Here is a 20,775-nt window from a genome sequence, read left to right on the forward strand (position 1 = left end):
TGCATGAGCACAAGATCTTTTCTTCTACCCCTTCACCCTGAGATTGAGCGGACCCTTCGAAAAACTCGAAAGGAGAAAAGACTTCGAAAACAACTAGAAAAGCAAAAAGAGAGAGAAGGTGAAATCAGTCCTGAAAGTGAGGTAGAGAGTACGAGCACATCAATGGCAGATATTCCACCTCGTGATCCGGTTGATCCACCTGCTGTTAACGGTAATATGAGGGATCACACAAGAAATAATGAATTCAACCATATCCAGATGGCGGACAACAGAGACGTGGCAATGCATGAATATGCCGCCACGGCTTTTCAGAACTTTGATTCAGAGATAGTCAACCCTATTCCAGCCCACACAAACTTTGAGCTTAAACCAATGATGTTCCAAATGTTGCAGACAATTGGACATTTTGGAGGGCAGGAACATGAGGATCTACATGATCATCTGAAATCATTCATTCAAATTGGAAATGCATTTCGATTACTTGGTATAACAGACGATGCTCTTAGACTAACACTTTTTCCATTTTCTTTGAAGGACCAAGCTAGAGCATGGCTCAATGCATTTCCACCGGGATCCATCACCACATGGGGGTCGTTAGTGGAGAAGTTCTTAACAAAATTCTTCCCACCTACTCGCCACACTGATATCAGAGAGGAGATCATCTCATTTAGACAGTATGATCGTGAACCTGTTCACGAGGCGTGGGAAAGATTTAAAGAACTAATCAGGAAATGTCCAAACCATGGCTTACCGGCATACATCTAGATAGAACATTTCTTTAGAGGTTTAGATCATCCTACTAAGATGATGCTAAACAATGCTGCCAACGAAGCCTTTACAAAGAAGACATTCAACGAGATAATCGACATCCTAAATGACTTAGCTTCACACAACGAACTATGGTGTTCGCAAAGATCTAGGGCAGCACCAAAGAAGCAAGATCCAGCTGGAGTTTTGGCTCTGGACATTGCGACCTCGATGAAAAAAGAGATGGTTACAATGAACCAGAGGCTGAAAGAGATGGCGTTGGGAATAAAAAATCCATTAGCCACGCTGATACAACCTGTGCAGTCGGATTATTGCACTCCTGCCCCTGTTTGCCAAGTCAACGATCTCATTTGTTCATTTTGCAGTGAAAACCATATTTATGATAATTGTCCACATAACCCTGCTTCCGTTTTTTATGTAGCACATGGCAACAATAGGAACTTTAACCCATATTCGAACACCTACAACCCAGGTTGGAGGCACCACCCTAATTTCTCATGGGGAGGTCAAGGAGGTTCGAGCGGTTTTAATCAAGGGCAGAGCCAGCAGAACAAGCAGCCTTATGTTCCACCTACACAGCAATACATCCCGCCACCGCAACAGCAGTACAATCAGAGAACACAAACTCCACAAGTTCAAAATAACAACTCAAATCTTGAAAATATGATGAAGGAGTACATGGCCCGAACCGACGCAGTGATACAATCCCAAGCGGCATCAATGAGGAATTTCGAGACCCAATTGGGACAGCTCGCCAATGAATTTAAGAGTAGACCACAAGGTTCTTTTCCAGGCCATACTGAATTACCAAAACGAGAAGGGAAAGAACAGTGCAAAGCTGTCACCCTTAGGAGTGGACTGGCATATGATGAACCAACAATGCCAACAACAGATGTACGGATTCCGTCAACTGAACCAACTGTAAAGATAACAGAGAATCCAACAACACCAAAAAAAGAAAATATTAGAAAAGGTAATGAGGACACCCCGAGTGTTCCTCCACAGGTACAACCTTCTTTTACCCCTACTCCCCCGTTTCCACAAAGATTAGTTAAGAAAAATTATGATTCCCAGTTTAGAAAATTTTTAGATATTTTAAAACAATTGCATATAAATATACCATTAGTAGATGCTCTATAACAGATGCCAAATTATGCTAAGTTTTTTAAAGATATATTTTATAGGAAGACAAAGATAGGAGAGCATGAACTGGTAGCCATGACAAAATGTAGTAGTGAAGCCGTAGGCAGCCCGTTACCCATGAAATGTAACGATCTTGGCAGTTTTACCATTTCATGTTCCATAGGAGGAAAAAACTTAGGTAGGGCATTATGTGATCTAGGCGCTAGCATTAATCTTATGCCATTATCAGTTTTCAAATCTTTAGGCATAGGAGAAGCTAGACCTACTACGGTTACCCTCCAACTAGCAGATAGATCTATCATAAGACTTGAGGGAAAGATAGAATATGTTTTAGTCCAGGTGGACAAATTCATTTTCCCTACGGACTTTATCATTCTAGATTGCGAGGCGGACTTAGACGTTCCCATTATTTTGGGAAGACCATTTCTAGCCATTGGGGATACAGTTTTTAATGTGAGGAAGGGAGAAATTACAATGAGGGTAAATAATGAAGAAGTTAAATTTAACGTTCTAGACGCCATGAAATTACTATTGCTCCAGAAGACCAGGAGAAGACAACATTTACGTGTCCGTATGGTACGTTCGCTTTCCAGCGAATGCCCTTTGGATTATGCAATGCACCCGCGACTTTTCAGAGGTGTATGATGGCCATCTTCTCTGACAGGGTAGAAAATATTCTAGAAGTTTTTATGGATGACTTTTCTGTTTTTGGAAATTCTTTTCACGCATGTTTAGTTAATTTGGAGAGAGTCTTGGAAAGATGTGAACAAACAAACCTAGTCCTAAATTGGTAGAAGTGTCATTTCATTTCATGGTCCAAGCAAGGAATAGAGGTAGACCACGCTAAGATAGACATCATTTCAAAGCTACCTCCTCCCACAAATGTTAAAGGGATTAGAAGTTTTTTAGGGCATGGGGGATTTTACCGCCGCTTTATAAAAGACTTTGCTAAAATTTCTAAACCCTTGTGTCAATTGTTAGAACATGATAGACCATTTGTTTTTGATGATGACTGTTTACAATCATTTGAAATGTTGAAAGTTGCTTTAAGTTCAACCCCTATAATTATCGAACCTAATTGAGATTTACCTTTCGAGCTCATGTGTGATGCTAGTGATTATGCAATATGAGCTATGTTAGGACAACGTAAAAACAAGATCTTGCATCCTGTGTATTATGTTAGACTCTGACCGGTGCACAACTCAACTACACTACTACTGAAAAGAAACTATTAGCAGTTGTGTTCGCCTTTGATAAGTTTAGGTCTTACTTGATAGACACAAAAGTCATTGTTTTTACTGACCATTCTGCTTTAAAATATTTATTCGCTAAAAAAGATGCGAAACCAGGTTTGATACGGTGGATTTTGTTACTTCAAGAGTTTGATATTGAAGTTAGGGACAGGAAGGGTACTGAAAACCAAGTTGCTGATCACCTGTCTAGATTGGAATCCCCACTCTGTGATGATGGAACTGTTATACGTGAACAGTTTATTGACGAGCAACTCTTGCGAGTTGATTCAGTTCCGTGGTATGCCGATATAGCAAATTATTTGGTAAGTCGAATAGTTCCTTATGAGTTCAACAAGCAACAGGTAATGAAATTTCTAAATGAAGTTCGATTTTATCGTTGGGATGAACCCTTTTTATATAAGCTAGGACCTGACCATATCTTACGCAGGTGTGTAGCAGAAGAAGAGCACGAGGCGATATTAGACGCTTGTCATATGTCTCCATATGGAAGACATTTTGCAGGACACAAAGCCGCAACCAAAGTTTTGCAAAGTGGGTTCTTTTGGCCCACTCTGTTCAAAGATGCACATAAGTTCGCCCAGGTTTGTGACAAATGCCAACGGACAGGTAATATATCTAAATGCCACGAAATGCCTCAAACTCCGATCCTGGAGATTGAAATATTTGATGTGTGGGGCATAGATTTTATGGGTCCATTTCCATCTTCTAATGATAAGATTTATATATTGTTAGCAATAGATTATGTTTCGAAATGGATAGAAGCCATTGCAACTGCTACCAATGATTCTAAAATTGTCATTCGTTTTCTGCAAAAGCACATTTTTATGCGTTATGGAACCCCGCGTTGTCTTATAAGCGATGGGGGGGCTCATTTTGTGAATAGGTCTATGCAAAAGTTGCTGGCTAAATACAATTTGCGTCATAGGGTTGCAACAACATATCATCCTCAGTCGAATGGGTTAGCCGAAGTATCTAATAGGGAGATAAAAAACATTTTAGAAAAAACTGTAAATCTTAACCGTAGGGATTGGTCTTTGAAGCTTCATGATTCACTTTGGGCATATAGGACAGCATTTAAGACTCCCCTCGACATGTCCCCCTATAGACTAGTTTTTGGAAAAGCATGTCATTTGCTTCTTGAGCTAGAATATAATGCATTTTGGGCTACTAAGAAATTAAATTTTGATTTGTCGGCTGCAGGTGAAGCGAGGAAGTTACAATTGTTGGAATTAGAAGAACACAGGCAAGTTTCTTATGAGAATGCTAAGCTGTTTAAGGAAAAAACTAAACAGTGGCATGATAGGCGTCTTCGACCGAACAATCTTCAAGAAGGTGATCCGGTTCTGTTATTCAATTCTAGGTTGAAACTTTTTCCTGGGAAACTTAAGTCTAGATGGTCTGGTCCCTTTAAAATTTTTAAAGTCTACCCATATGAGGCAGTGGATTTAGTTGATTCTAAGGGAAGTATTTTTAAAGTAAATGGGTAGAGACTTGAGCCGTATTTTAGAGAACCAGTGGATAGAGGAAAAACTTCTATTCAACTTTCAGGTCAATAAATGTTTGCGAAAAATGTTTTTCCTTCTTATCCATTTTTTAATGAACAAAAGTAAAGGAAGGAAGTTTTTGTATCTTACATTCTTTTTGTTTAGTCATAAAAAGTTTTGTTTATTGAGAATGTTTTTAAAAACGTTGAAAAAAAAAGATAGAAAAAAAAACGTTGAAAAAAATTACGCAGGCGCCTAGCGCCTATCCTTTGCGAAAAAGAATCACGCAGGCGCCTGGCGCCTGCCCTGATTTTCCAGCAGTTCGAAAAGCCTTCTTCCTTCGTGATTTCAGTTTCAATTTCGAATTTTATGGGTTTTATTTTGGGTCAAACATTAATCCTTTGTGATTTAAGTTTCAAATCTCTCCTTAAACTCAAAAATACTTCAAATCTTGTTTCCCTAATCCTATTTGGAATTCAAACTTATTTTTTTCCTTTTAGGTTTAGGAAACCTAGTTGAACTTAAATCTCAATCCCTTTCCATTTAGGATTTAGTTTTTGGAAAGCTTTAAATAGACCCATTGCCTAAGCCTCACACCTGCACACAAAAACCCACACACATCTTTTTTTCCCCTTTGTTTTTCGAAAACCCACTCCTTCTCCACCCTTGTTTTCGATTTTTTTAGCCACAACCAAGAAGAAGAAGAAATTTCCAGCCTTTATTTCTTTCTATGGCTTCTTCTTCTCAACACACTTCACTCCCTACATCTCCTTCCCAAGATCCTACACAACCTCCTATGATGGCTCCACATGGTTATGTAAATTTTCAGCAGCTACCCACCCTTAATATACCTCAAAACAGTGAGTTCAGGGCTGAAAATCCTCAACAACTTCCTCCAATGATCAATCCGGGTATGTACCAACCGTTTATGTTTAACCTGGTTCCTTCCTATCATTTTCCCTTGTCCCAAATGCAAATTTTAGCTAGTGTTCATCCTTATGGAATGCCAAACCCATCCACTCTATTTCCTAGTTTTCCACCTTATTATGGAATGGGTCATTGGGTACCTCCACATAATTATGGGATGATTTCACCTAGGGTTCCCCCACCACCTCAACTTCCATTCCTAGAAAGAGGACCTCAACCACCACAATTGAACCCTAACACATTGAGTACCTTCAACATGGGACACCTAAAACCCTTAGAGCCTCCTAGGATGCCAATCCCAACCAATATGCCCATGGATGCAGGAGTTGAGCATGGAGGAGAGCAAGAGAAGAGCCATGGCCAGAGGCTAGAGCCCGAGATTTCGATAGGACAAAAGAGGAAGGGAAAGGAGGTGATGACGGACCCAGAAATTGCGGAAGATGGGAGTAGTAGGCGTCTAATGCCTAAGGATTCATCTATGGAGAAGAGGGATGAGGAACAATTTTATTCATCTCCATTGATTATTACACCGGGAGATGGTAATGATGATTTTCTACTGGTTTCACGAGGCAATTGTTCAAATATGTCGGAAACAGAGGATACCGAGAACGAAGTGGTGAGAACAGATACTCAGGAACCTTCCCCATTGGATACACCTACAGAAGGAGCATTTTGTAGTCACCAAGAGTTGCCTACTGGGGCAACTGGATCTACTCCGTTGGGAACAGATGAGTATGTCACACCAATGGCCACTCTACCAGGGGTAAGGGATGCTCACACTATTCCTTCTAATGCAGTTAACCCGCTTGGGTGTGATACAGGTAGATCCAAGGTTGGGGAGAATAGTACTCAAGAACCTACCAGCGAAGAAGATCCTGAGGACACGCAGACGATAAGGGAAATGTTCTAATACAAGAGGCGGGAGAAAAAGAGTTCAAAACGTCGTGCAGTTCAGGCTAAGAAGCCAATAGTGCCCATGAATGAACCTAAAACGAGAGCTGGAAAAGCTAAAGTAGCTGAAGCTAAGAAGACGGTAGTGGCACCTGGGCCAGTTGATACCATCGAACTAGACTTATCTGAGGGAGAGGAGGTCAAGACGAAATGGAACGCGGCAAATTTAGCCACTCGAACTTCATTAATGAAATCCCGTAAGGTTATGACAGAATTAGGATTCGACCTCACTCTAGGAGATGTGCCTGATCATTGGAGGGAGACCGCTAGAGATAAAGAATGGAGACCACTCATTCAGCCCATACAATGTGAGGCTTTGGAGTTAGTCAGAGAGTTCTATGCTGTTGTCCATCCTCAGTCACATATAGCCATAGTGCGTGGGAAGGAAATAAGGTTTGATGCCATTCAGATCAACTACACCTTCAACATTAAGAATATCAGAGATGCAGTGGGCAATAAGATGTTAGTGACTCCGACTCTACAACAGCTTGATGAGGCTCTAGAATGTGTTGGGAAGCCCTCTGCCATTTGGGATTTGACTACTCATGGCAAGGTACGACTAAAGCCCGAGGATGTTTCACTAGCTGCTGCAGGATGGTTATACATAGTCAAAAACAGAATTCTGCCAACGGAGCATGATAAGCATGTCACTCAGGATAGGGCCCTGCTGGTTTATGCCATGCTAAAGTGCATAGATGTGAATTATGGAGAATTGATCAATACAAGTATCCATGAGTGTGCCCATCGGACACGGGGTAAGCTTTATCACCCACGCTTGGTCACTTCTTTATGCTTGCGACAAGGTGTACAGCTCCCTGAGGATCAAATTAAGAGAGATGCCCCAATTGTAGAAGAGAAGAATATTCGGAGAATTGTCGCCCATGCGCTATAAAGAAGGGAAGGTACTGGGACGATGAATAGAAAAACGTACATAAGCTGAGAGTAAAATGTCTAGAGTTGAAATGATCACTTGAGGATGATGAATAAAGTGAGGGAGCTGCTGTCTTTAAAGGGACTTCAAGGTGCTTAGGAGGTTTTGACTTTCATGGAGACCCATCCATTTACACCTTTTAGTTGGTTTGTTTTTTAATTGGCCATCATGAGTGCATGGAACACATGTGGAGGGACTTGGGAAAGCTTCGAAACACACAAAAACTTACGTTTTACATTAAGGGCATTCTCAAAATTAGGGAAGGCGTCAGACGCCTAGCTTGGTTTGTTTCTTGACAAAATTATAATTTATGTTAGAAATCAACTCTAAATGATGAAAAAACGTCTTATATGCATGCATAACCTCAGATAACTCCAAATGAAAGGTTTTGGACACCAAACCAAGCTTACGACACGGATTCTGAGTGTAAAACGAAAGAAAACAGCACCTAACTGGTTGTTGTTTACCGTTGTAAAGAAGGGAAATCACACCCCTAAATTTGGCTTTTTGCTTGTCTCCAAGCAAACTTAACAACTTATATCTCTTAAATCAATTGCAACAATCATAAGCAACATCGAACATAAGGATAGACTAGACTTGTTTTTCACATGGTGTCTTGGGAAAGATCATCAAAACCTTACCGTCTTCCCATCTTCAAAAGCCAAATTACCATAAGCCAACAAAGTTGAAAACAATAAAAAGTATTTTCAAATATTTCTCTATTTCGAAACATGAAAACTTTTTAACAATGTTAGAGAATATGCACGCTTCTTTTTTTCACCTAAAACTCTTACATTAGAAGGCATGGCTACTAGCCTCTGTGAAGATTTCATCCACAACTTTGTAGAGGCCTTTTAGGTAAGAACAGGTCATAACATATCTACAGTGGGTTGCACGATCTAACACTAGACCAATTGCTCCCCTCGAAGCTGCTTACGCCACTCAATCTAAGCTACAATGAGTGTCTAGAGTGATAAAAATAAAAACATTTTCTTGCCACTCTTTTTGTTACCTCTCTTATTTTTCTCTCACGATTTAAATCTTTTCCCCTTTCTTTTTTTTCTCACAAAAAACTAAGACGCTTTTATTTGCAATTTTTTTTTCTTTTTTTTCTTTTTCTACTATTTTTTTTCTTGCAAATACTCTTTTTATATGCATTTTCTTTCTAGTGACTATTTTTGTTCTTTCAAGAATGAAAACTAGCATTTTCTTTCTAAAAACGAAAGACTATCCCCGTAAACTTAAGAGAGACTGTGCCCTCACTGGGAAATTTTTTTTGAAGATGTAATGCAAAAATCAAGGTAAAAGAGGAGGACTTCATAAAACATTGAAAAAGTTTATGTTTCGAAAGAATAAAAGTAAAAAAAAACATTTTATTGAAAAGAACTTAGTCACAACTAGCTCATGGCTTTTTCGGACAAAAAGAAAACAAGTTCTATCCTATCATTAAGAATCATCATTGACATTAAAATTTAGAAAAGGCTCTCCAAAATGCTAAATGAGATTAAATTTCCAGCATGCCTTTTAAGAACTATACTTCGCTAAGGCCTAGAATGAGAACATGATCGAAACGGGAAGAAACTATGTAGTCTTATTTCCACTTTCAAACTCAAAAACGACTAGAACAGTTCACAATGTCATTCTACCAAAATCTAAAATGCAAATAAATTCCAAAACAAAATATATGAAACATAAGAAAGAGAAAAAGAATGAAACCTCCCTCAAACGAAGCATCAGCCTCATGGATCAAATGGCCAAACCCTAAGCTACATGGTGTGTTCCTTCTCTCTCTTTTATTTTTTTTTTTAAAAAATTAGGGTTTATTAAGCCCAAAGAACATATACTCTTTTTTGTGAACCTCATAAATTTGATTAAAAACTAAAAATCATCGCACGCCCCTTTATTTTAGTTAAAAAATAACTCCCAAAATTAAAATCATAAGTTTTGCGATGGGTCGAGGCGCCAGGCGCCTTGCATAGAAAAAATTCGAATTTTCTAAATTTTTGCCTGAACAACTTGTTTAAACCTTAATCTTAGCCCAAATAATCTAACTACAATTGAAAAACAAGTGAAATTCGAAAAGAAAGTAAAAGAAAACTACTCCTAACTAATTTACACAACAACCCTTCAAATGATATTTCCAATTAAACAAGGAAGGGGAATTTTGTTTTTCTCAATCTCTTAATTTTCTGAAAGATTGATAGAGGCTTTCCCTTTATATAATTCTCCAAAATATCTTTTTACACGTTGTCAATTAACTTTAAAAATGTTACTTTTAAAATCTTCGAGTTCAATGACACTGTGCGAGAAAATTTTTTAAATTTTAAATGGTCCACACCAAATTCACTTTAGTTTTCCCGAAAATAATCTTAAACGAGAGTTGAAAAGTAAAACTAAGTCTCTTGCTTGAAAAGATTTTACGCTTAAGCCTCTTATCATGCCATTGCTTAGTTTTTTCTTTAAAAATCTTTGAATTTTCATAAGAGAAATTCCTATGCTCCTCATGTTCCATATGTTGGAGCTTCCTTAATTCTCTTGTAGAAATAAGATCAAAGTTTAGTCTTTCTGTCGCCCAAAAAGCTTTACATACCAACTCTAACGGCAAATGACAAGCTTTACCAAAAATCAACCTATATGAGGACATGTCGTGAGGAATCTTATATGCAGTCCTATATGCCTATAGAGAATCATCTAGTTTTAAAGACCAATCTTTTTTATTGATGTTGACACTTTTTTCTAAACCGATTTTGATCCTTCTATTTGACACATCACCTAACCCATTGGATTGCGGGTGATAAGTTGTGGCTATCCTGTGATGGACATTATATTTTGACAACAAACTTTTTACCGCTCTATTCAAAAAATGAGTCCCCTCATCACTTATCAAACATTGTGAGATTCCATAGCGGTGAAGATATATTTTTTGTAAAATCGAACAACTACCTTTGCACCATTCGTGGGGGTAGCAACAGCTGTTATCCATTTGGACTCATGATCAACAACTAATAAAATATAATTCATATCATATGAAGGAGTGAATGGACCCATGAAATCAATACCCCATACATAAAAAATTTTAACTTCCAAAATGGGGTTCAAAGGCATCTCTTTAAGTTTAGAGATATTACCTATCATTTGGCACTTATCACAAATTTGGGCGAAGCTATGTGCATCACGTAATAGAGTGGGCCAGAAGAACCCACTTTTAAGTGCCTTCGCTGCAGTCTTTGTCCTGCGAAATGACCTCCATACAGAGACGTATAACTAGCCTCCAGGATTGTTTTTTGCTCTTCCTCCACTACACACTTACGCTAGATTCCATCAGGACCAAGTTTATATAAAAAGGCTCATCCCACCTATAATATCTAACATAATGAAGAAACTTTTTTACCTGCTACCGGCTCATCCCACCTATATGCATGTATAACCTAAGATAACTCCAAATGAATGGTTTTGGACACTAAACCAAGCTTAAAACACGGTTTATGAGTGTAAAACGATAGAAAACAGCACCTAACTAGTTCATTTTTACCTTTGTAAACAAGGGAAATCACAACTTGACTGTGGTTCCAAAACTTACCTCTACACTCCATGCCGAACTTTCGAAACCTGGAAAGTCAATTTGTTGACCAATTCTACTACTCCTGCATCAACCATCAAACCGAGTAAGGGATCAAATTCTGCAGCTGAAGCGCTAGAACAAATGTGCTTCGATCTTGTTCTATAATGATGGGAAGTGGGAAAACCTTCCCACTTTCCACCATTGGGAGGTTTTTCCTCCTTTGTTCCTTTTCCTTTTTTGTTTTATTTTAATTTAATTAAAAATTTTAATAAAGTTAATTATTAATTAAATCTAATTTAATTAATTACAAAAAATTATTAATTTACTTAAATTAAATTTGATTTAATTGAACAAAGTTAACATATTCCATTAATTTAATTAAATAATATTACAAATTAAAACTGAAATTAATGAACCATATTACAATCAAATTCTAATACCAATTTCTCTCGTAATTTTGAAACTAATTCAAAATTAACTTTATTTTATAAAGTATGAATATACATTATGTTAGTTACATCTCATACAATTAACTTTAATTCTCGTTATTAAATTTTAACAATTCAACTTATTTTCAAGACTAATTGTTCTTAACGATCCTTTAAGAGCTAGGAAGGGGACCTAATGGACTTATAGATCAGAAGCTCCAACGATATGAGATTAATTGATTAAATTCATTAACCATATTAATAGACATTCATTAACTATCAGTCATGCCACTAAAGACCCACAGTTGCACTCTTCACACTGTATAATATTTCGCGTCCACGGATTTTGTTCATTAATGGTAAGTCAATCCTTGACGAGTGTTCGTAACCACATCCGGGTTAAATTACTGTTTTACCCCTGTGTTACATCTTACACCTTAAGTACCGCTGGTTCTCTAATGAACAACCCAGTTATGCTCCAACCAATAACCGAAAGTCCTTCTCGGGCCAGTGAAAGGGTGGAGCCCCTTGTTCAAGTCTCAGATTTAGGATTTTTTAGAACACTCATATACTTACCCTAAAGTCAGTAAAGAGTAAATTCCATCTTGTGTAGTTATGTTCCCAGCTCCCCAATCAGTCTCGTCCCCAAAATGGAAAAAATATTGAGTCAGCGACTCGGACCACTCTCATTCATGCAAATCAAAAAACGAGCCCTAACAGCCAAGAGTCCATAACTCACTCAGGATTGAGATCAAGTTACCTGGTCATCATATTGAAATATTAATCTATTATCTAACGGTTTTACAGCTAATGATTAATTATTTCGCGGTCTGGTCTTATACAAACTCATTGAATAGATACCCTCACTCGCATGTCTCCACACGAACGACTTAGATCAAGTCATTTGTAACTATTACAAAGTGGGTTGTATTCATAGTGTTTCCATGATAAGGTATTCAACCTTGTCCATATACTATAGACCCTTCAGGTTACTACTAGAACATTATCCACGTGTATATCGAATATATACTGTATATATATACTGTATATCAAATATATACGTTGTATATTAAATATGTACTATATATATATCTGTTGTATGTTGTTCCAATTACATGACAAAACCTTGGATGTAAGTTTATTGGATTTGGGTTCATACAATTCTAAGAGAAACATCAATAACAACTTTATTAAATAAATGTTTCTTTTATATTTACAAACTACAAGTTTAAGGCATAAAACGCAATCAACTCCCACTTAAATTGAACTCTAGTAGGGTGTATAAATCTAAAAGCAAAAGTGGGTTGTACGATAAAGTACAAATATGATAAACTAGGGCATACACTACACTGTTTACAAGTCTCTCACTTGCCCTAGACTATATTGTATATTATTCGGAGGCCTAGACTATCTAGATGCCCCTCGAACACATTAGCCGTAAGAGTCTTTGTAAATGGATCAGCCATGTTATGCTCCGAAGCGATCTTTGTGACGATCACGTCCCCTCATTGCACTACTTCTCGTATCAACTGATACTTCCTCTCTCTGTGCTTGCCTCTTTTCTGACTTCGGGGTTCTTTAGAATTTTCCACAGCACCACTGTTATCACAATAATGTGCGATTAGAAAAGTCATGTTTGGAACAACTTCCAAATCAGTTAAGAAATTTCTCAGCCACACTGTCTGTTTTGCTGCTTCACAAGCGGCAACATATTCGGTCTCCATTGTGGAGTATGCGATGCATCCTTGTTTGATACTCCGCCATACTACAACTTGTCCATTAAGAGTGAACACTTATCCCGAAGTGGATTTCCTCGAATCCTTATCACTTTGGAAGTCAGAGTTAGTGTATCTTATAAGGATCAAATCCTTAGCGTTATACACAAGCATATAGTTCCTCGTTATCCTAAGATACCTGAGGATTCGCTTAACGGTATTTCAATGATCATATCTAGGATTGGATTGATATCTACTGACCATCCCTACTGCATAGCAAATGTCAGGCCTAGTAGTACACAACATGGTATACATCAGGCTGCCCATTAATGAAGCATAAGGAATGCCTCTCATATCCTCTACTTCTTCAGGTGCTTTAGGACATTGTTCCTTAGACATAGAGATTCCATGTCTGAACGGTAGTAAACCTATCTTGGAATTCTTCATTGAATATCTGACAAGTATTTTGTCGATATAAGGTTCCTGAGACAGGGCTAGCGTTTTGTTCTTTCGATTCCTTATGATTTGATTCACCATAACAAACCGAGCGTCTCCGAAATCTATCATTTCGAATTCAGTTGCATGCCACTTCTTAATGTCACTTGGGAATCCTATATAATTCCCAATTAGGATATCATCCGCATAACAAATCAAGAAAGCTACAGTGTTGTTCATGATCTTTTTGTATACACAAGGCTCATCAACATTCTGGTCAAAACCATAAGACTTTATTGCAATATCAAATCTTATATTCCAAGATCAAGATGCTTGTTTTAATCCATAAATGGATCTTTAAGCTTGCAAATCTTTTGCCATTGACCTTGCTTGATGATCCCTTTTGCTCGACACATATAAATATTCTCTTCAAGATCGCCTTTCACGAAAGCAGTCTTGACATCCATTTGTCAAATTTCATAGTCATAAAACGTGGAAATGGACAAGAGCATTCTTATAGACTTTAGCATCGCAACCGAGGAGAAGGTTTCCTCATAGTCCACCCCTTCCCCTTGGGTCTAACCCTTTGCCACGAATCTAACTGTTAGGGTTGACTTTTTTACTGTAGAAACATGTGTCGGTGGCCCTGTTTGACCACGTTTTTGACCCATTTCCCATTATTATTTGCCAAAAAGGACCACATATTCTTAAAGTAGAACATACATAGATTATTTCTGCATACAAGTCAAACTATGGTACTTTAGGAAAAATATGAGATAAATGCGGTCAAAGTTAGAAGAAAATAACAGACTTCTGTTTTTTGCAGAATTGCGTCCGGCGCATTTTTAGAGGGCAATTTGTCAAAACGCACGTTTTGATTAATGAAGGGCAAGGAGGACATTTCCCACATGTTCAAAACCGAGAGTCCAAGTCCAAGAGAGGTGGTTAGGTGAATCTCAACCCTTTTCCACCTAAAATGGAAGGGAGTTTCAACCAACCATGGTGCTATAAAAGGAAGCCATCCATCCCTCAGCAGATCATCTCTTCCAAGCTTCATTTCATCTTCTTCTAGATGCTCTCTAGTTGTAGAACATGTTTTTAGGGTTTATGTTCATGTTCTAGTTGTTCATTTCTTTGTTTTTCACGCTTTTACCTTTCGTATTGCCTTTAATTCAGTTTCTTACTTCTGTTCTCCGTTCATTTTTTTATTTGAAAGTTCTTTAGCGAGTTTCAACTCCCCTCACGCTCGAGAGAGAAGAGGGTCAAGCTAGAACTCCCTGTACGGCTTACTTATTCATTTAAATTCAATGAAAAATACTTTCTTCATGTTTTCGTGCATTTACTTTCATTTAATTATGTTCTAATTAGTTATCAATCTTCTTGTGGAATGCCTTAGTTAAATGATTTGATTTTCAACACGCTCGAGATTTTGGCCAGATTTCGCCTGGCACTTTTTTCGGTTGGTTTCTAAAAACTTCTCTTTACGTCATTTTTCCATTTGGCCAGTGGGAACATGATTTATACACCAAAGCCCAACCTTGGGAAAGGTGAGTTAGGTAAAATAATAGGAAACCAATATGGGATGCGACTTAGGAATAAGCGCATAAAATACGGTCCTAGGGATAGGCCCTCTGACCCATAATGCAAGTGAGTTGGTAGATATTCTCTAGGATTGTAATCACACATAGGAATATGATTGTAGGTTACCCTAGCCTCTGCAGCAACCAAAATCGGTAGTGAAATAGTAGAACTCAAATCCTAAGAAAAGTCAGGAATTGCGCCTGGTGCATTTTCCCAATATAGTGTGTTTTCCATGTTTTGCATCAAAACTAAGGTAGAAGACAAGGAGGTTTGAGTTTCATTAAATTGCTTGATAGTTAAAACCCCAAACAACAACATTTCACCATTATTTTCTTCCTAAATCACAATTGCATATTTGAACCATTTCACTCCACTACTTGATTTTGAAAAGCAACAAGTCCCTGAGGATTCGACCTTGGATTACTTTCGAGTATTACTTGTGACCGTGTGCGCTTGCACGAGTTTCTAATCTTTTTAAAGGTAGAGAAAATCTCAACAAGTTTTTGGCGCCGTTGTCGGGGACTTATTTTTCAAAATCATATTATTTTCAAGTGAATTGTTTCATGTGTGATTGTTGCATACCTCTGTCATTGGACTTAATTGTTATATATAACCTTTAAGGGAGTTGTGTATGAGCAGAGGGTCTGGTTGGTTGACCTTTGATCCAGAGATTGAAAGAACCCTTAAAAGGATAAGGTGTGAGTAGAGGTTGAGAAAACAAAAGGAAAAAACTGAAAAAGAGAAGGAAATAAAAAAATAAAGAAGATCTTACTTTTATTGAGCCAACAACCAGCATGAGTGTTTGAAATGGAGTCCTAATTTATGTATACTCTTCTGATGGGAAGTAACATGCCCATAGCTCATGTGAATCAATTATGTTGTTTATATTGTGGTGATATTCGACATTCATTGGAATATTGTCCATCTAATCCTTCATCTTTTTATTATCCAGGTCAACAATGGAACCAACAAGAATTCAACCACTATTCAAATCCATATAACCAAGATTGGAGGGATCATTCGAATTTCCCTTCGGGAGAACTTCAACCTGAAAGTATATTCCATCCGTATGAGCATGCATTCCCACCAATATTCCCGTCACAACCTCAATAGGAATACGATCAACCATGGATGCCAGAACAAACGCAATTATTGGAAATTTCTAGCCTTGAACAAACTATGATAAATTTTATGGCAAGAACTGAGGAAGCGTTACGTAGGCTGCAGAGCCAAATTGAGGAAGTGGCCGATGAGTTGAGGAATAGTCCATTACCTACTAATGTGGAAAAGCAAGGTGAGGCATTCAATGAAAGGAGCGAGCTTAAAGATGACGAACTTGAGCTTCCAATATACAATGATGATCCACCAATCCCTGAAGTGATAAATGAGGTATGGAAGAATAAGGAAGTTGAACCTGAGAAACCGATAGAGGTAATGGAGCATGAGCTTACAATGGACCTAAACCCATCACCTCTAAATATTGGACCGCTTTCCCTTTCCCTCGATGCTCTTTAGAGATAACCCAAGACATAAAGAAGGAAAAGTTGACCAAACCTATCGATGATTAAGTAAATGAAGAACTAGGAGAATACGTGATAGGTTCAGATGAAGGGTTCTACGTTAAAGTTTCATCCAAAATTCCAATTTTCAAAAATCAATACATACAAGTAAGTCACCTACCCCTCGAGCTAGACCTTAAAGCATATTGTGCTCTGAAGGAGCGAAGCTTTGACATGGTAGTAGCAGAAGAGAGATCAAATGAGCTTGAGGAAATGAGTGAAAGTTGAAAGCCTCCAACGTTCTTGAAAGTAAAATCAATAGGAGGGAAGTTTTATTCATTAGTGCCGTTTACTTTCCAGTTTTTTTTATTATGCTCTGAACGTTTTAATAATTTAATTTTCTTAGTACATGATTGAAGTATCAATATTTCAAGGGCTTCCTACCTATGTTGCATTAGGTAGAGGTATCTATACCTTGAATAATCATCCATGAAAGAGATGAAATACTCATACCCTCCTCTGACTTTTACATTAATTGGACCACAAAGATCTGAATGTACCAACTCGAAGAGTTCTTTGGCTCTGTAACCTTTTCCAATTAAAGTTCTTTTAGTCATCTTGCATTCAAGACAAGATTCACATGAAGGTAAGGAGTCGTCTTCTAAAACTTTGATCTTTTAAAAAATATATTTAAGTTATGTGCACTCTTTTAACAAATTTTTTTCCATAGCTTTTAATTTTAACATATTTAATATGCTAAAACTTATCAGTCCATGAAAATATATTTAAGTTATGTGAACCAATAAATTTTTAAAATTAGAAACTTTCTTTCAATTGACAGTTTGCACATCATTTTACATATCCATAATCCAAAATATTTTTTATAATCAATGTCCACAAACCTTTTGTTTACGCTGATATTTTTAATGCCAAAATACAAATCGACACATAATCCAAAACTAAATTAAATTTTGCTATACAAAGTTTTTGTAGTAAATTCTATAGGAATTATTTCTCCAATGTGTTATAAATAAAGGGACAAATAATAATAAACAATAAGTAAAATTAATTATATTGTGTGAATAAGATGACAATTTGGTAAATTGCTTTACATTGTGTGTTTTAAAGATTGTGGAGTGGACTGGGAGCAGACCATCGAACCGGTCCTTTGGGAATAAAAATTTTCGTAGATGAAGGAGTTGGTGCCGGTGTGATAGTTTCAATTGAACGCTTGAAATTGACATTGCTGAACGAAGTTGAAGTCATGAAAAGTGATAGTTTGGGACCAGGAGGAGGTGGTTCAGTGAAAGGTTTTAGATTATTAGGTGTTGAAGTGATCTTGGCTCTAGAAGTCGCCATGAGCGTGGAAGGAAACGAGGTTGTAAGCAAGAACAAGTAGATGAAAAGGTAATGACCATATTGTAAAGCCATTGTCGAGGAACCCAAGAGTTGCAAAAAATGAGACAAATTAGGAAAGCAAGTTTTTAAGTTTTGGTGTATGACGGATTGGTGGAGAAAGATTTAAATAGGATGGTAGAGAGGGGAAGGAAACAGACTGCTGAAGAGAGAAATTTGGAAATGCAGCTCTGGCATTGGTGTTTCTGTTCTATACTGTTTCATTTTTCTAATCTATAATTCTCAAAACGTTATTAAAAACAACCTACTTTAACCACCTACGAGGAGGATATGGATAAATTTTACCGACAACTCATAGAAATTTTATAATTATTTAGAATTAATTATTAGTAAAACATTCCCTAAGACTAATTTTATCCTCGTGGATCCATAAATTTTCATGGTTTAATTTACTCTATCTTAAAGTGTTTGCACAATTTTGCGCATGACATAATATTTTTTTAATTTTGCAAGAATTCTTTTTTGTATTATATAAATAAGCATTAATATAATAAAATTAATATAAAAAATATTTTGCATTGTATATTTATAAAAAATGTAGAATTGTATTTGTAAATCATGTTTCAATTTGTTTCTTAATTAAGAAAATAAATAAAGAAAGTTAAAACAAATAACGTTGTCAAATTACCGACTAGGTCTCTTCCGCTGACCAGATCCGATAACTACAAGACAGCAAAAGTCAACAACACGTAGTACAAAAACGGCCTGAAAAGCCGACCTGATTTCCAAAAATTTGTGTTCGGCAAGGAAAAGTCATTTAGTCGACACGAGCGGATAGAAGAAAATGACATAGGATACAATGACAAAGCTTGAGGTACTTGAGAACGTTTTCATTTGATACCTTAAACAAAACTTCATCAAGTAGGGGCCAGTGAGTAACAATGGTCAAGGAACTCGAGCTGGGACAGACCTAGAAGCACGAGTCTCTAATCTTTTTAAAGGTAGAGAAAATCCCAACACTAACCTTAAAGGTTTGTACCTTTCCTTCAGCATCTCGTTTTCTCTTGTAGATCCACTAACAATCTATAGGTTTGACCCCATTGGGTTTATCTACAAGGTCTTAGAAGGAATTGAAGCACATAGACACCATTTCAAGGTCCATTGCTTTGACCCATTTGTCCTTATCAACATCTTCCATTGCCTTTTTATCGGTCAATGGATCCTCAACACCATCCTCAGGCATGACGACCTAGATTTCTGTTAAATACACATAACGATCAAGCTGTATCACAAAACTCCCACTACGTCGAGGCACTCTCAACTATTGAGATGGATGTGAGTGACGTGATGTACTAGCGCGATCAACAACTCTTGTTGAAGTGCTAGCTTTATCAAGGACTCTCGTTGATGTATCTGTAGCTTCAGCGGAAATCTCATTTAACACAGCCGTGCATCGTGGTTTATGATCTCTCCTGTGGTCTTCTTCCATGAATGTAGCGTTTATTGATCCAAATACTCTATTTTCTAGTGGATCGAAGAAGAGTCCACCTCTCATTTCCTTGCGGTAACCTACGAATAGGCACACTTTTGAACGAGATTCCAGTTTCTTCGGGTTTGTCACTAACACATGTGCTGGACATCCCCAAATTCTGAAGTGACGTAAACTAGATTTACTCATCTCCATAGTTCAATAGGTGTTTTAGAAACATTTTTTTTATGGAACTGTGTTCAAAATGTATACTGCAATATGTACTGCATAACTCCACAACGAGGCAAGAAGGTCAGCATAGCTCATTATAGAACGAATCATGTCTAATAGGATTCTATTCTCCTTTCTGATACAACATTTTGTTGAGGTGTACCATGTGATGAATATTGGGATTTAATTACATGTTATATCATATAGTCTTGGAATCTCAAGTCCATATACTCTCCACCTCGATCAGATTGAAGTGTCTTTAATTATCATATTACCAAATTGGTTCTCAACTTCACTCTTGTACTCTTTAAATATTTCAAGGGCTTCCTACCTATGTTGCATTAGGTAGAGGTATCTATACCTTGAATAATCATCCATGAAAGAGATGAAATACTCATACCCTCCTCTGACTTTTACATTAATTGGACCACAAAGATCTGAATGTACCAGCTCAAAGAGTTCTTTGGCTCTGTAACCTTTTCCAATAAAAGGTCTTTTAGTCATCTTGCATTCAAGACAAGATTCACATGAAGGTAAGGAGTCGTCTTCTAAAACTTTGAGCTTTTAAAAAATATATTTAAGTTATGTGCACTCTTTTAACAAATTTTATTCCATAGCTTTTAATTTTAACATATTTAATATGCTAAAACTTATCAGTCCATGAAAATATATTTAAGTTATGTGAACCAATAAATTTTTAAAATTAGAAACTTTCTTTCAATTGACAGTTTGCACATCATTTTATATATCCATAATCCAAAATATTTTTTATAATCAATGTCCACAAACCTTTTGTTTACGCTGATATTTTTAATGCCAAAATACAAATCGACACATAATCCAAAACTAAATTAAATTTTGCTATACAAAGTTTTTGTAGTAAATTCTATAGGAATTATTTCTCCAATGTGTTATAAATAAAGGGACAAATAATAATAAACAATAAGTAAAATTAATTATACTGTGTGAATAAGATGACAATTTGGTAAATTGCTTTACATTGTGTGTTTTAAAGATTGTGGAGTGGACTGGGAGCAGACCAT

The 20,775-nt window shown here is 37.0% G+C and overlaps 1 non-coding gene across 1 annotated transcript; it reads right to left on the minus strand.

Annotated features, from left to right (window-relative positions):
• Positions 1 to 642: 642 nt before the first annotated feature.
• LOC148213176 (small nucleolar RNA R71) lies at positions 643 to 749 on the minus strand. The gene has a single exon (XR_015793035.1). It is a non-coding gene; the product is annotated as a small nucleolar RNA R71 (small nucleolar RNA).
• Between the last annotated feature and the right edge of the window lie 20,026 nt (positions 750 to 20,775).

This window comes from Momordica charantia (genome assembly GCF_013281855.1).
Source record: "Momordica charantia cultivar OHB3-1 chromosome 1 unlocalized genomic scaffold, Mcharantia_2.0 BLBB01000001.1, whole genome shotgun sequence".
Taxonomy (NCBI): domain Eukaryota; kingdom Viridiplantae; phylum Streptophyta; class Magnoliopsida; order Cucurbitales; family Cucurbitaceae; genus Momordica; species Momordica charantia.